This window comes from Oncorhynchus keta, chromosome 27, assembly GCF_023373465.1.
Source record: "Oncorhynchus keta strain PuntledgeMale-10-30-2019 chromosome 27, Oket_V2, whole genome shotgun sequence".
In the NCBI taxonomy this organism is placed as follows: domain Eukaryota; kingdom Metazoa; phylum Chordata; class Actinopteri; order Salmoniformes; family Salmonidae; genus Oncorhynchus; species Oncorhynchus keta.
In genome coordinates, this window is record NC_068447.1 from 33233817 (window position 1) to 33247328 (window position 13512).

General features: G+C 41.3%; 1 protein-coding gene across 1 annotated transcript in view; it reads left to right on the forward strand.

The window, feature by feature from the left end:
• The first annotated feature begins 1755 nt into the window (after positions 1-1755).
• LOC118360308 (disks large-associated protein 4-like) overlaps positions 1756-13512 on the forward strand; it is a 155122-nt gene continuing 143365 nt past the window's right edge. Inside the window, exon 1 of the mRNA XM_052482586.1 lies at positions 1756-1966. The gene's annotated coding sequence lies outside the window, so the exon portion shown is untranslated. The remainder of the gene's footprint in view (positions 1967-13512) is intronic.

Consider the following 13512-nt stretch of genomic DNA (forward strand, 5'->3'; position numbering starts at 1 on the left):
CATGCAGTCTCCTTCTACAAACATTGTCATTCTGAAGAGCTCAGTGACTTTCAACGTGGCACCATCATAGGATGCCACCTTTACAACAAGTGAGTTTGTAAAATTTCTGCCCTGCTAGAGCTGCCCCAGTCAACTGTAAGTGCTGTTATAGTGAAGTGGAAATGTCTAGGACCAAGAACAGCTCAGCAGCAAAGTGGTAGGCCACACAAGCTCATAGAACGGGACCTGCGAGTGCTGAAGCGCATAAAAATAGTCTGTCCTCGGTTACAACACTCACTACCGAGTTCCAAACGGCGCTGGAAGCAACGTCATCACAAGAACTGTTCATCGGGAGCTTCATGAAATGGGTTTCCATGACCAAGCAGCTGCACACACGCATATGATCACCATGAGCAATGCCAAGCGTCGGCTGGAGTGGTGTAAAGCTCATCACCATTGGCCTCCGGAGCAGTGGAAATGCGTTATCTGGAGTGAGGAATCACGCTTCACCATCTGGCAATCCGATGGACGAATCTGGGTTTGGCACTTTCTTTAACATTCATTTTTTTAAATTTCACCTTTATTTAACTAGGTAAGCTAGTTGAGAACAAGTTCTCATTTGCAACTGCGACCTGGCCAAGATAAAGCAAAGCAGTTCAACACATACGACAACACAGAGTTACACATGGAATAAACAAAACATACAGTCAATAATAAATACAGTAGAAAAATCTATATACAGCATGTGCAAATGAGGTAGGACAAAAGAAGTAAGGCAATAAATAGGCCATTGTGGCAAAGTAATTACAATATAGCAATTAAACACTGGAATGGTAGGATGTGCAGAAGATGAATGTTGCAAGTTGAGATACTGGGCTACAAAGGAGCAAGATAAATAAATAAATAAATACAGTATAGGGATGAGGTAGATTGGATGGGCTGTTTACAGATGAGCTATGTATTTTATGGTAATGCAACATGATGAAAGTGGTTAGACCAGGGCAAATACCGTTTATGATGTTTTTAATGGATATGTGACTTGAGGATGGTATTAAAGAACTAGTAGTAATAAAAAATAAAACATGGTTTATCTTTCAGGACCTGGAATGCCCCTGCCCATCCAAAATGTATCATCACTGAATATTTATCATATTTTGAGTAAAACAAATCCCCCTCTCCCCTTTCTATTACCCACCCACCCACCCACCCCTCTCTCTCTCTCTCTCTCTCTCTCTCTCTCTCTCTCTCTCTCTCTCTCTCTCTCTCTCTCTCTCTCTCTGGTCCCCACAAGGTTAGTAAAACCAAACACACACACATGCACACACTTCAAAGTGTGCTTTTGCTAAAATAAACCCTAACTAGGCAGATTATTTTAATCTAAGGGTCATACCTTCTATTCACATTATAAATTGAGAATGCTCAGAAAATGACATCCACCTCACTATATTTTATGTTGTTGTACATGCTAAGTAAACATATATGCAGTATTTTGTTTCACGATTGATTACCATGACTGTCGTGTCAAATGCAGATTCTTGTTGTAAAGGACAGCTTGCTATTAATTGAGCTGATAGTGATTCTTGAAATGCTCTGTTTCAGGGCCCTGTGTTGCCCACTGCCCCCACCCCCACCTCTAATCCTATGTCTGCACGGACCAAACGACCAGCGCAGCAGCAGCATCACCAACTGCCACACAACTGCATCTCCAATGCAAACGTGAATGAGCCTCTGTGCTGCATTTACCACCGTGAGCCGGCGAGCTCCACTTTAGCGTCGTTTATCCATCGTCACGCAGTGGGGCAATACGGCGGGCACCAGAAAACATTGTTGATTCGATTCGAATGAGAAGGACCGCCAATCTAATCTGCGTGATATTTTAGACCAGTACCGTTTTCCTTCTCATCACTCATATTGCAGATAAAACGGAATTACAGAGTATTAAATCTTGTGCGACCGAAACCCATCTAACAGTCAACGATGAAATAAGGTAGGCTATTGAATGTTTGGCCGACTCTGTGAGGAATGTTGAGAGATATCCGAATTGTGTTACAATTTTGCAGTCGAGATACAGGGATAGGCTGACAGACTGCGGGTGATCTCATGTTAAATTAAGTTGGCTACATTTCACATAACTTTACGTACGGTGATCGAATAATGTATGTAACAATTATATGTACAATAAAGTAGCCTATGGATATTTGCACGCCTCTACAGTATGTGCAGTTAATTAGTATTGTAGCGAATGCCATCCAATTTAACAGTGACGTTTTGATTATTGATATTGGACAAAGTATAATTAATGCAATAAGGCCCGAGGGGTTGTGGTATACGGCCAATAAATCACAGCTCTGGGCTGATTTTAGTCACAACACAATGCAGAATGCCTGGACACAGCGCTAAGCCGTGGTATATTGGCCATATACCACAACCCCCGAGGTGCTTTATTGCTATTATAAACTGGTTACCAACATAATTAGAACAGTAAAATGATTGTTTAGCCATTCCCCTGGTATATGCCTTTGAGCCAATCAACATTCAGGGCTCAAACCACCTGTTTTATAATGCGCATTAATAGAGGTGATTGAGACTTGGATAGTGATGGTATTCACCGTTGATTTAAATGTATGGTGCTTGTACTGAATAGTGTATATACCACACCATCTTGTCAAACTCAAGAGCATCATTTACTCAGGCAAATCAATAGAATGTCCACATTTGTGTGGATATAGGGAATGTATCCCTATGTACCCAGAAGTTTTCCCTGATGTCAGTTTGTCTCTAAGCCTATAGCCTGTTCATTATGCTATAATTTCCCATAATTACTGTCAGGTAATCCAAATCCTCAAAAGCAATGTAAATAGGTTCAGTAATACTCCAATTGATTGAGTAGTTGAAAAATTGGTTCTGTTTTTATAAGAGACAAATCCTTGCACTCCAGCTCAATTATCTGAGGTTTACTGTTATTGACATTTTGCAAATGGAATAACACAAAAGCTTTCGGGCAAATCCCAATTGTGGGTGAAGCATGGCATAACATTCGAGAAACATACTGTAGCCTGTATGAGATCTAACACGACAACACACAGACCTATTGAGACAGTATAGAAGGACTGCAGGACAGCCTTCCCCTTGGTAGATGTCTTAATGTAATCTGGCTCACTCACCTCAGTCAGAGGAGGCCAGGGGAAGTCAGGGTAGATCGATGGGATGGGTTTGCGTTGGTCGAGGCCTGAGCCGTTGTTGTTGCCCGACATGACTTCCCGAATTAAAGGCCCATTTTGTCATTGGAAGAATTAATAATAAGTCATCCACAAATCGAGTCGGCAACAAATCCTCACAGAGCATATTGAGGGATGTCACAGTGTGGCAGCTTGGTGGTGCTCTACTCTGATGCCCACCACAGCTGCTGCTGCAGGCAGGCCTTCAGTGAGCTCTGGGCAGCTGTGCAGAGGTGTAGGCAGAAATTCCTGTGTGGCTGGGAATGAGTAAAAGTTACTGGGCCAACCATTTCCAGCAAAAATACAGCAAACATACCCAGACATATTAAAGTGAAAATTTGTGCGATCACATTGCATCATTTAACACATAACACAAGATAACTGTGACTAAGAAACACCACAATTTTTCCTTACTAGGCCGTTACTAGGCCGGTTGTTAGGTAGCAACTACACAAGTTACAACCGCTTACAACAACACCGCTGACAAAACAGGAAGACTGTAAACAAACATAATGAAATACACATCATAGGTGGGGAAGCAGCTCAGCCCCAGCTAGAGGAACATTGTTTAGGAGGATCTGGGGGAAAAAATGTGCCTTTTATAAACATATTTTATGCAATTCTACGACACTTTACATTTCTGGAGATATTATCAGAATCTTTAATAATAGGCAATATGCATACTTCAAAAATGAACCTGTAGACCTACTCTGCCGACACTGACAACCTGAGATCAATAAAAACAACCTTGTCTTGAATGCAACCATGCAATCTAGGCCTACGAAAAGTGGAAATAAATATTATACAATATTATTTGTATTTTTAAAATTTATTTTAGTATTTTTCTCCCCAATTTCAATCTTTTCTCATCGCTGCAACTCCTCAACTGGCTCGGGAGGCAAAGGTCGGGTCATGCATCCTCCAACACCTGATCTGCCTAACCACGCTTCGTAATGTGTCGGAGGAAACACTGTTCAACTGATGACCAAGGTCAGCCTGCAGGCATCCAGCCCACCACAAGGAGTCGCTAGAGCGTGATGAGCCAAGTAAATTTTCCCCGGCTAAACCCTCCCCTAACCCAGACACTGGGCCAATTGTGCGCCACTCTATGGGACTCCTGATCAAGACCGGTTGTGATACAGCCCGGGATCAAACCCGGTTCTATAGTGACGGCGCTAGCACTGCAGTGCCTTAGACCACTGTGCCACTCGGGAGGCCCAAAATATTTCATTTAAAAAATGTTGTTTCATATTTTAAGCCAGCCTGATTGCGTGGGCCAGTGTTCAATTTGGCAAGGCCCTGCCGTGGCGTCACCTCTGCAGCTGTGAACTGTGATAGCCCTGCGACTGCTAAGCGGAAGGCCGCTCTATGACATTTCAGAGGGAATCGCTGCTTATGCATGTTTTAACCCTGTGAAATATTGCTGCCATCCTCGCAGATTTATGTTTGAATAAATTGTTGTGTTGAATTTGCTGTGAATAGGTCATAGCATGTCTGTATGTTAGCATTTTTACAGAAAAAGGTCTAACATTTCCATTCAAATTTTATACCTGCGGGTTCAGGCAAATGTAACATACAAGCTCCCCCCACCATGCACATACAGTACAATACTGTACGTTGAGGAGCCACTCTGGAGGTTTGAAGGCTTCTACTCCATCAGGTTGAAGTGACTAATTAAAACACCCCTCTCTGCTGAAGGTTCTCTCTCTGCTTAGTCACTGGGTTGCCAATGTTCTACAGTATCTACTGACAGCAGGGCATCAACAGCAATGTTGCTACTCCTAGTGAGCTTTAACTAAGGAAAATGGAGCTAACTTAAGTCCAGAATGGTGGTTGTTTTGCAAGCAGTTGTCTTAGTCAAGCTGAGTACAGCGAAACACAGTCATTCCATATCATGACTTTAGAGACCAATGTTTTATTAGTAATTGCTCAAAGTGACAATATTTTCTTCTGCGATATGAAATCCATGGGCTTTGTTTTGACTCTCTCCCTTTCCATGGTTATAGAGTGTTCATTGTAAGATGCATTTAATCAGGTTTCATGAGCCTCAGTGGCGTGTAACCTCTGATTGGCCATTATGTAGAAATGGCAAGACATCTCAGTAAGGACACTATACAATAATGAATAATAATTGATGACATTTCTATAGTTCTTTTCATAGAATCCCAAAACGCTTCGTGAGCAAAACAACTAAAACAATAGGCCTATATCATGACAGGTCAACCAACAGAGGCTTAGTCTTTGGAAGCTGCATCCTCTGAAGATAGAGAGGGTCAGTTCATGACTTGAGCGAAGGGAGCTGGACAGGGGATGGTAGATGATGGTGATGGAGTCTGCTGATGATCTTGTAGAGTCTTATAGCCACTGGACTTCTCCTCTTCCACTCTGTGTAGCAGCCACTTGGGTGGTTCCTCAGCAGCACCAGAAAGTTCACCACACAAAGTTTACCATAGTAGCCAGTCATCCTCATTACGAGCCCTCTGCCTCGGCATTGCTGTATTCCTGTATATCCCATTCCTCTCACGCTTCAGGCGACTCCTCAAATTATGTTCTCAAAAGATCTGGAATTGGCAAATGAAACTAAATAGATGGTACTGTGTCCAGATGCATTTTTTTAAACTAGCTAGCCAAGCCACAAAGTGTGAACCTGTCAGTCAATCTGCAAATTTGTGGCTCTAAAACGCAGATATATGCAATAACAACCAGATGTTATCAAAACAAAAGAGCTGATTAAAACAACAACAATTTAAAACACCTAAAAATAACTAAATATGTACACATTTACAGAGCTCTGTGCTTAGGCTGCTACCAGGGCGCTATGGCAACTGGTTGATGTACCAGGATTTCATCACATTTGAAGAGAAGAGACAAAAACATTGCTGCGATGGACTATTGCTATCAATTTTCCAAGATGAACAGCCAAGTAAAGTCAGTCAATGGTAAGGTGAAAAACACTTGTGTAAGCAAATTATGCATGAAAAGATGGCTTGGCTGATTTATGTTCCACTGTGCTGCTCATAGGGGGAGGAGGAAAACATAATATGAATAATTGATATTCACCAACCTCAGTCTCACCAATGCAAAGATTAAGTCCCAGTTGCATAAAACATCTTAAGTTAATTTCCCCCTCATCTTTTCCCTTAAAGCTTCCTTAATTTTTCCTCCCACGTGGCACAGCGCTTGAGGCGTCACTACAGACCTCGGCTCGATCCCAGGCTGTGCCACAACTGGCTGTGACCGGGAGTCTCACAATTGGCCCCATGTCATTCGGTTAAGAACAGGTATTTTTTACTTGGCTCATCACACTCTAGCGACTCCTTGTGGCGGCCGGGCGCCTGCAGGCTGACTTCGGTCGTCAGTTGAAGGGTATTTCCTCCGACACATTGGTGCAGCTGGCTTCTGGGTTAAGCGGACGGGTGTTAAGGAGCGCGGACTGGTGGGTCATGTTTCGGAGGATGCATGACTCGACCTTCGCCTTTCCAGAGCCCGTTGGGGAGTTGCAGAAAGTAGGAATAGAAACAAATTGAGAAAAAATGTAAAAATGTGTTTTATTATATTATGAATCAATTTGTTTCTCCTGTCTTGAATGTAGAAGTTCTATTTTGCGATCTCCCCAAATAAGTGCAATCTCTTTGACTAGAAGTTCAGTCAGTGAATTGGGTAATCTCCATGGTAACCATTTTTCTCACCCTGGCAGAGCTAGTTAGGCTTTTTTCATGTTATCCAGAGCGTTGGTGACTGTAACTGTGCTGCTGGCAACAATTTAATTATGCTTTTTTTCCTCAGATGAGAGTGCTCTGAAATCAGAGTAGATAGCCAGAGCGAATTTACGAATGTTATTGTCATCTCTCTCTGTGACATAATCAGTGACTGTTACTGCTAAGCTGCTGGGAAACATAATGCGGACTTTGCACATTCCAAGCTCGAACGTTTCAAGTCCTCTTCATATCCAAGTCCTCTTCGTATCGTGGGAGCCGTTTCCGATGCGTTGTCAGGCATTGGCAACAGGGAGGAGATGTTTAATGTGGATTCAATTGTTTAAAATTACAAAATTAAATTCACAGAATTTAAAAGCTACAGCAATGTGTGTGTTAGCAACATTTAAGAACATTTGAAAATGATTGTTTCAACATAGTAGAAACACTACAAAGAGGATGCTACTGTAGCTAGCTAGTCTCTTCCATAGACTTGACTGGTTATCTAGCTAACATCAGAGCCTTCTGGCTAATATCGTAGACTCGATCTAACATTGTATTTACAGAGAAATAGGTCTATGTACTTGCCATATTAGTTGAAGCCAACATTAGTTTACAAAACTATTGTTTGCTAAGGTGTATATTTGGTTGGCTTTGCTATCTAGCAAGCTGAGAACTCATTGCTCAAGTTGATCCAATGTTTTGAAAACAGCTTGCTAGCCCTGTTCAGTACATAGCATACGTATCTACTATCTAATGTTATCTAAATAATTGTTATTTCTCTGCCCAACTTTTGTCATTGATACGCTCTACATTTACCTGCTTATTCCCTGACGTTGTCCATGTCTTGTACAGATGCCCTCTGTTTGTACATCCATTAACAGATTACTCATTTATTCTCCCTTCCTCCAATGTATTCCATATTGCCTACTTCCTCACCAAAAATCAAATAGAAACAGTGCTAATTGCGGTCCTCCCGAGTGGGCAGTGATCTAAGGCACTGCCTCATAGTACTCGAGGCGTCACCACAATCCCGGGTTCAATCCCGGGCTGTGCCGCAGCCGGCCACGACCGGGTGACCCATGAGGCGGCGCACAATTGGCCCAACGCCATCCGGGTTAGGGTTTGGCCGGCATGTCCTTGTCCCATCGTGCTCTAGGGACTCCTTGTGGGGGGCCGGGCACATGCATGCTGACTTCGGTCGCAAGCTGTACAGCATTTCCTAAGACATATTGGTGCAGCTGGCGTCCTGGTTAAATGAGCGTTGTGTCAAGAAGCAGTGTGGCATGACAGGGTTGTGTTTCAGAGGACACATGGCTCTTCGCCTGTCCCGAGTCCGTACTGGAGTTGCAGCGATGGGACAAGACTCTAACTACCAATTGGATAGTGCTAATTTCACTCAACAACTTTTTAAAAAGGGTAGTAGACATTTACAGATCATAGTCTAGCCTCAAACCAATCATGAATGACTCGTATGTTGTGTGATTACATGAATGAATGATTGACTGATACAGTAGCCTATAGAAGTATTGAATATAGGCCTCAGTAAGTTACGGTATTAAGACTAGACAGGATGTGCTCTTAGGCCTACAGCTCCATCGTGGTTATACAAGGCTGCTATACTAAGCCTACTACTGATAATGACATTACTTATGATCATAATCATAATATTATTATTATAAATATTATTTTTCCCACAATTTGAAACAGTGTAAACACTAAATAAATTATACCAGAGAGGCTGTTCTAATGGGAAAAAAAAGTTTAAAGTCTTTATTACAGCAAAGCGAAGATTAAAAATAGAGGAATTTGTGAAATTGTTTACTTTTTGCTAACGGAATCTGTAGGCTATTAAACAACCACTCCAACAGGCAACAGAAGCATGAGCTGTGTTATTTCTGTAGATATATTGATGATTTATAAAGCCAGGCACATTTAAGAGTTAGGCTATTGATTATAGACCTAATTAAGTTTGGGTTTCCTCTCTCCTCCATTTCCTAGACAATAAGGCAAGGGCTGTTTTCTCATCTCCTCATTCTGCCTCCGTGGCATTGTTCTCAACACCAATACACTGGTTAACTTTGCTATTGCGCACATAGAAACATAGCAAGTCTAGGAAAAGGCGCCAATTCAACAGCGCACTGATGTGTTTCAGAACCTTGGACAGCGAGAGCTATCCGACGAGGGAGAAAGCGCATTTGTTATAAAATAATAAATTGTTTATTAGTGTTGCACCATTGTTCTTATGTAATATAACCATATATACTTTCAGTAGCACGTGTCTTAGACTTATAGACTGTGACATCCTCACTGCTTCCACAATGGATCAGACCAATCAGCGTGAATCAGACTGGGTCTTGGGTACATCATGATATATATATATTTTGCTACTGCTCGACTAAAGAAATCTCAGTCGACCAACAGCGTATCAACCAAACTATCGACCAGTTGACTAAATGGGGTCATCCCTACTGTACACTCTACTGCATGATCGTAGTGGGTTTACTAACACATTAGTTCAAGTAGCTATGTTGACTATGGCGTTAGCTAATATGGTGACAATAATGTAGGCTGTGTGTAACGGTTAGCGATTATGGTAGGTTTGACTTGGAAAAGTCCATAAGCGAAGGGAAAAGGTCAGAGGTGGAGAGATGTTCATGCAAGAAGGAATTATACAACGGGCAAAGTGATCATGCTGTTTGTATGTGGCTGCTATTAAAGTGAACTGTGTGTGCGGGTGATCAGGGGTGTATACATTCTGCCAATTCTGTTGAAAAACGTTTCTTAAGCGGAATAAAACGAGAAATAAACTACTGAATTTGTAACTGTTTAGACTAATTATTTCACCTTAAATCAGTTAGATGCAGGCAAGTGTATGCAAGGCGGTATTGAATGTGTCACTGTCTGAATGTGTCACTGTTTATGCTGTAATAGAAATAAGACCATTGCCTCCCTAATTTTAAACGCCACCGATTGCCACTGTACTGGTGGTAGAGCTGATGGCAGAGCTGTATGTTGCATCCACCTACTTCAGGATGTCTTTCTCTCTGTGGTGTTTGGCCAGAAGCCCATCAACAGCAGCTCTCATGGGCACTGTCCATCATGGTCAGCACAGGGAGAAGCTGTCAGAAGCAGAGATGTGTTTGGCAGATCTGAAAGAGAGGCACAATGTTATTTTAATGGGAGTTTAGTACACTTGACAATTCAAGATCAATCAAATTTCAACCAAATGTATTTATAAATGTAACAAAGTGCTAAGAGAATTCAATAGTCATGCTGATGATCTGTACAACATGAGACAGACAGCAATACAGTACAAATAGTTTAAAACATAATATGGAATATAATACAGATACAGATCATGTGCATGTGGTGGTTTCAAATAACAATGTTACTTCTACTAGCTTGCTCTATCCCTGCTTTTCCTGAAAATGTCTCTGATATATAACGGGGGCACAACGGGAGCCTAGCGGTTAAGAGCTTGGACCAATAACCAAAAGGTCGCTGGTTTGAATCTCCGAGCTGAATAGGCGATAAATCTGATAATCTCTGAGCTGAATAGGCGATAAATCTGATGTGCCTTGAGCAAGGCACTCAACCCTATTTTCTCTGGATAAGAGTGTCTGCTAAATTACTAAAATGTCAATGTAACATGTTTTATAGCAGTGGTCCCCAACCTTTTTTGAGTCAAGATCACTTTTGTATTCAAAAACCAAGCCGAGATCTATTGCTCAGATTTTTTTTTACATGACTTTAAAAATGTATCATTAACCTAACAAAAACAATTCTGTAGGAATGAGGTTTGGGTAGTACATTATCACAGCATATTGGCTATATGCCTGGCCTGCCAATATTGTTCTTCTCAGACCATATTATACCGAACAAAAATATAAACACAACATGCAACAATTTCATAGATTTGACTGAGTTACAGTTCATATGAGGAAAACAGTCAATTGAAATACATTTATTTGGCCCTAATCTATTGATTTCACAAGACTGGGAATACAGATGTTGGTCACAGATACCTTAGAAAAATAGGCCTCACAAAGGGACTTAGGATCTGTTTACAGGAGTTTTGTGCATTCAAATTGCCATCAATAAAATGCAATTGTGTTCGTTGTCTGTAGTTTAATCCTGCCCTTACCATAACCCCACCGCCACAATGGCGCACTCTGTTCATAATATCAGCAAACCTCTCTCCCACACGACACCATATACGTGGTCTGCAGTTGTGAGGCAGGTTGGATGTACTGCCACATTCTCTAAAACAACATTGGAGGTGGCTTATGGTTGAGAAAATAACACTCATGTCTCTGGCAACAGCTCTGGTGGACTTTCCTGCAGTCAACATTCCAATTTCACGCTCCCTCAAAACTTGAGACATCGGTGGCATTGTGTCGTGTGAGAAAACTGCACATTTTAGAGTAGACTTTTATTGTCCCCAGCACATCCACCTGTTTAATGATCATGCTGTTTAATCGGCTTCTTCATATGCCACACCTGTCAGGTGGATGAATTATTTTGGTAAAGGAGAGATGCTCACTAGCAGGAATGTAAGCAGATTTGTGCACCAAATTTGAGAAAAGTACGCTTTTTATGCGTTTACATTTTGGGGGGATCTTTTATTTCAGGTCATGAAACATGGGACCAACACTACATGTTGCATTTATATTTTTGTTCAGTGTATATAAAATTATAATAAAACGACTGCATGGGGGCTTTAAATTACCTGACCATTAAAGAGACACAGCAATTATGACGGTGACACACACAAACACACACTCCACTCCGGACAGCCATTGTCAGCGGAGGGTCATTTCACAAGGCTAAGTGTTACTCTTGACTCAAAATTAACCAGTATCAAGTGTGCTTGGCTCACTCTCCTTATCAACCCCAGTGCCATTGTATTATATTTTTAAAAGGAACAAAACAACCTAGTAGGTATTCAGAGATCTCCTATGTAAGTATATCCCATACTTTCCATTGCCTTTGCAGGCCCAGCTTGTTCCACTCTCAAGCAGCAGGACCTGCAGAGAAGCAGCTTTAGTGACAGCCTAAGAATATAATCTCCCAGTCTCCCAGAGGTATCCCACCTATAACTCAAAAAATGTACATGAATCAAAGGCCCATAAACCAGTGAGATTTAAATGCACCCGGGAACACTTTGCTGAGCTGCCGTCACTATTCCGAACAGCTCATTCTGCCACTTCCTTCCTGCCTTCCATCAAAGTTATGATGTTCATGGAAATGTTATAACTTTTGCATTGACTTTCAGTTCATTACGTAAGACCCTGGCATTATTCAAAGGCAGGATTAAGTCAGATTGAAGCCTTGGTGTGATTTTCAAACCTCGAATTTAGCTTAATTTAATCTAGTGGTTCAGATAGGGGAAGAGGATTCCTTGACTCCTAGTCAGAAAATCCTCCACTGGGTTCAACCCCTACGCTTCTCTAACTGAGCTGTGTGTGAGTAAAATAGGCTTTTCCTTCCATTTTTAATTACACTAGGAATCTGTGCAAAGCACCTTCCAGTTCGATGGACTTTGGGATTAGGGATGAGAAGAGAAAATCAAAGAGAAACCATACCCATGTTCCCTAGCAGGTTATTAAAGTGATCTCTGTTGAGTATAATTATTGTAACATAGAATGTGTTATCAGTTGAACCAATAACATATTAGAGTATATGTTAAATTAAATAGGCAACCAACATAAAGAATGGCCATGGAAACCAATCTTCTCATTATTAATTGCACTAGTGTCACTTCTGACTGTATTCTAATGAGCCTAAAGCTAATCGAACAGTATCCCTGTTAGAGATTGTGTGTTTGACAACATGAGGTTGCTACTTGGCACCAGGGTTCTGATGTCAGCCCTAAAGGTGCAATCTGGTGTTATCTGAGCACGGAGCCACAAGGTTGGCATCCCGCAGTGTTCGTCTGACATCAGAGGACTCATCTCTGCTCACTGACATTCAATATGTCCCTGCCACTGTCTGTAAAAAGTATTTGTGATGAGACACCTACAGAGTACTATCTCAGGTGACAAATCAAGCCAAATATTTCAAATGCCACATGAAGTAATCGTTTGTGATGGCATTTGGAATATTTCAAATCAATTTAATTGTTTATGTGTAGGTGAGTCATCACACATCACATTCACACATCAAATTCTGCTTGACTCCCATTGACATCTTGATCTCATACTGTTGTCCAATGAAATGAGAGAACTGACTTGATGGTTTCTGCTTACAGTTTCTAAAGATGAAGAATAGTAGTAGCCACTGAGTGGGATATTCTTCTATGATGAACAGAAGAAATCTCACAGAAATATGTTGGGAGAGCATATGGCTCGTCCTCTTGACATTTTCCACATTTTGTTACGTTACAGCTTTATTCTAAATTTGATTAAATCGTTTTTTCCCCTCATCAATACACACACAATACCTCAAAATGACAAAGCAAAAACTTTTGGAGGGGGAATTTGACCAAATCTATTTAAATAAAGAACAAAATATCACATTTACATAATTATTCAGACCCTTTACTCAGTACTTTGTTGAAGCACCTTTGGCAGCGATTACAGCCTTGAGTGTTCTTGGGTTTAACGCTACAAGCTTAG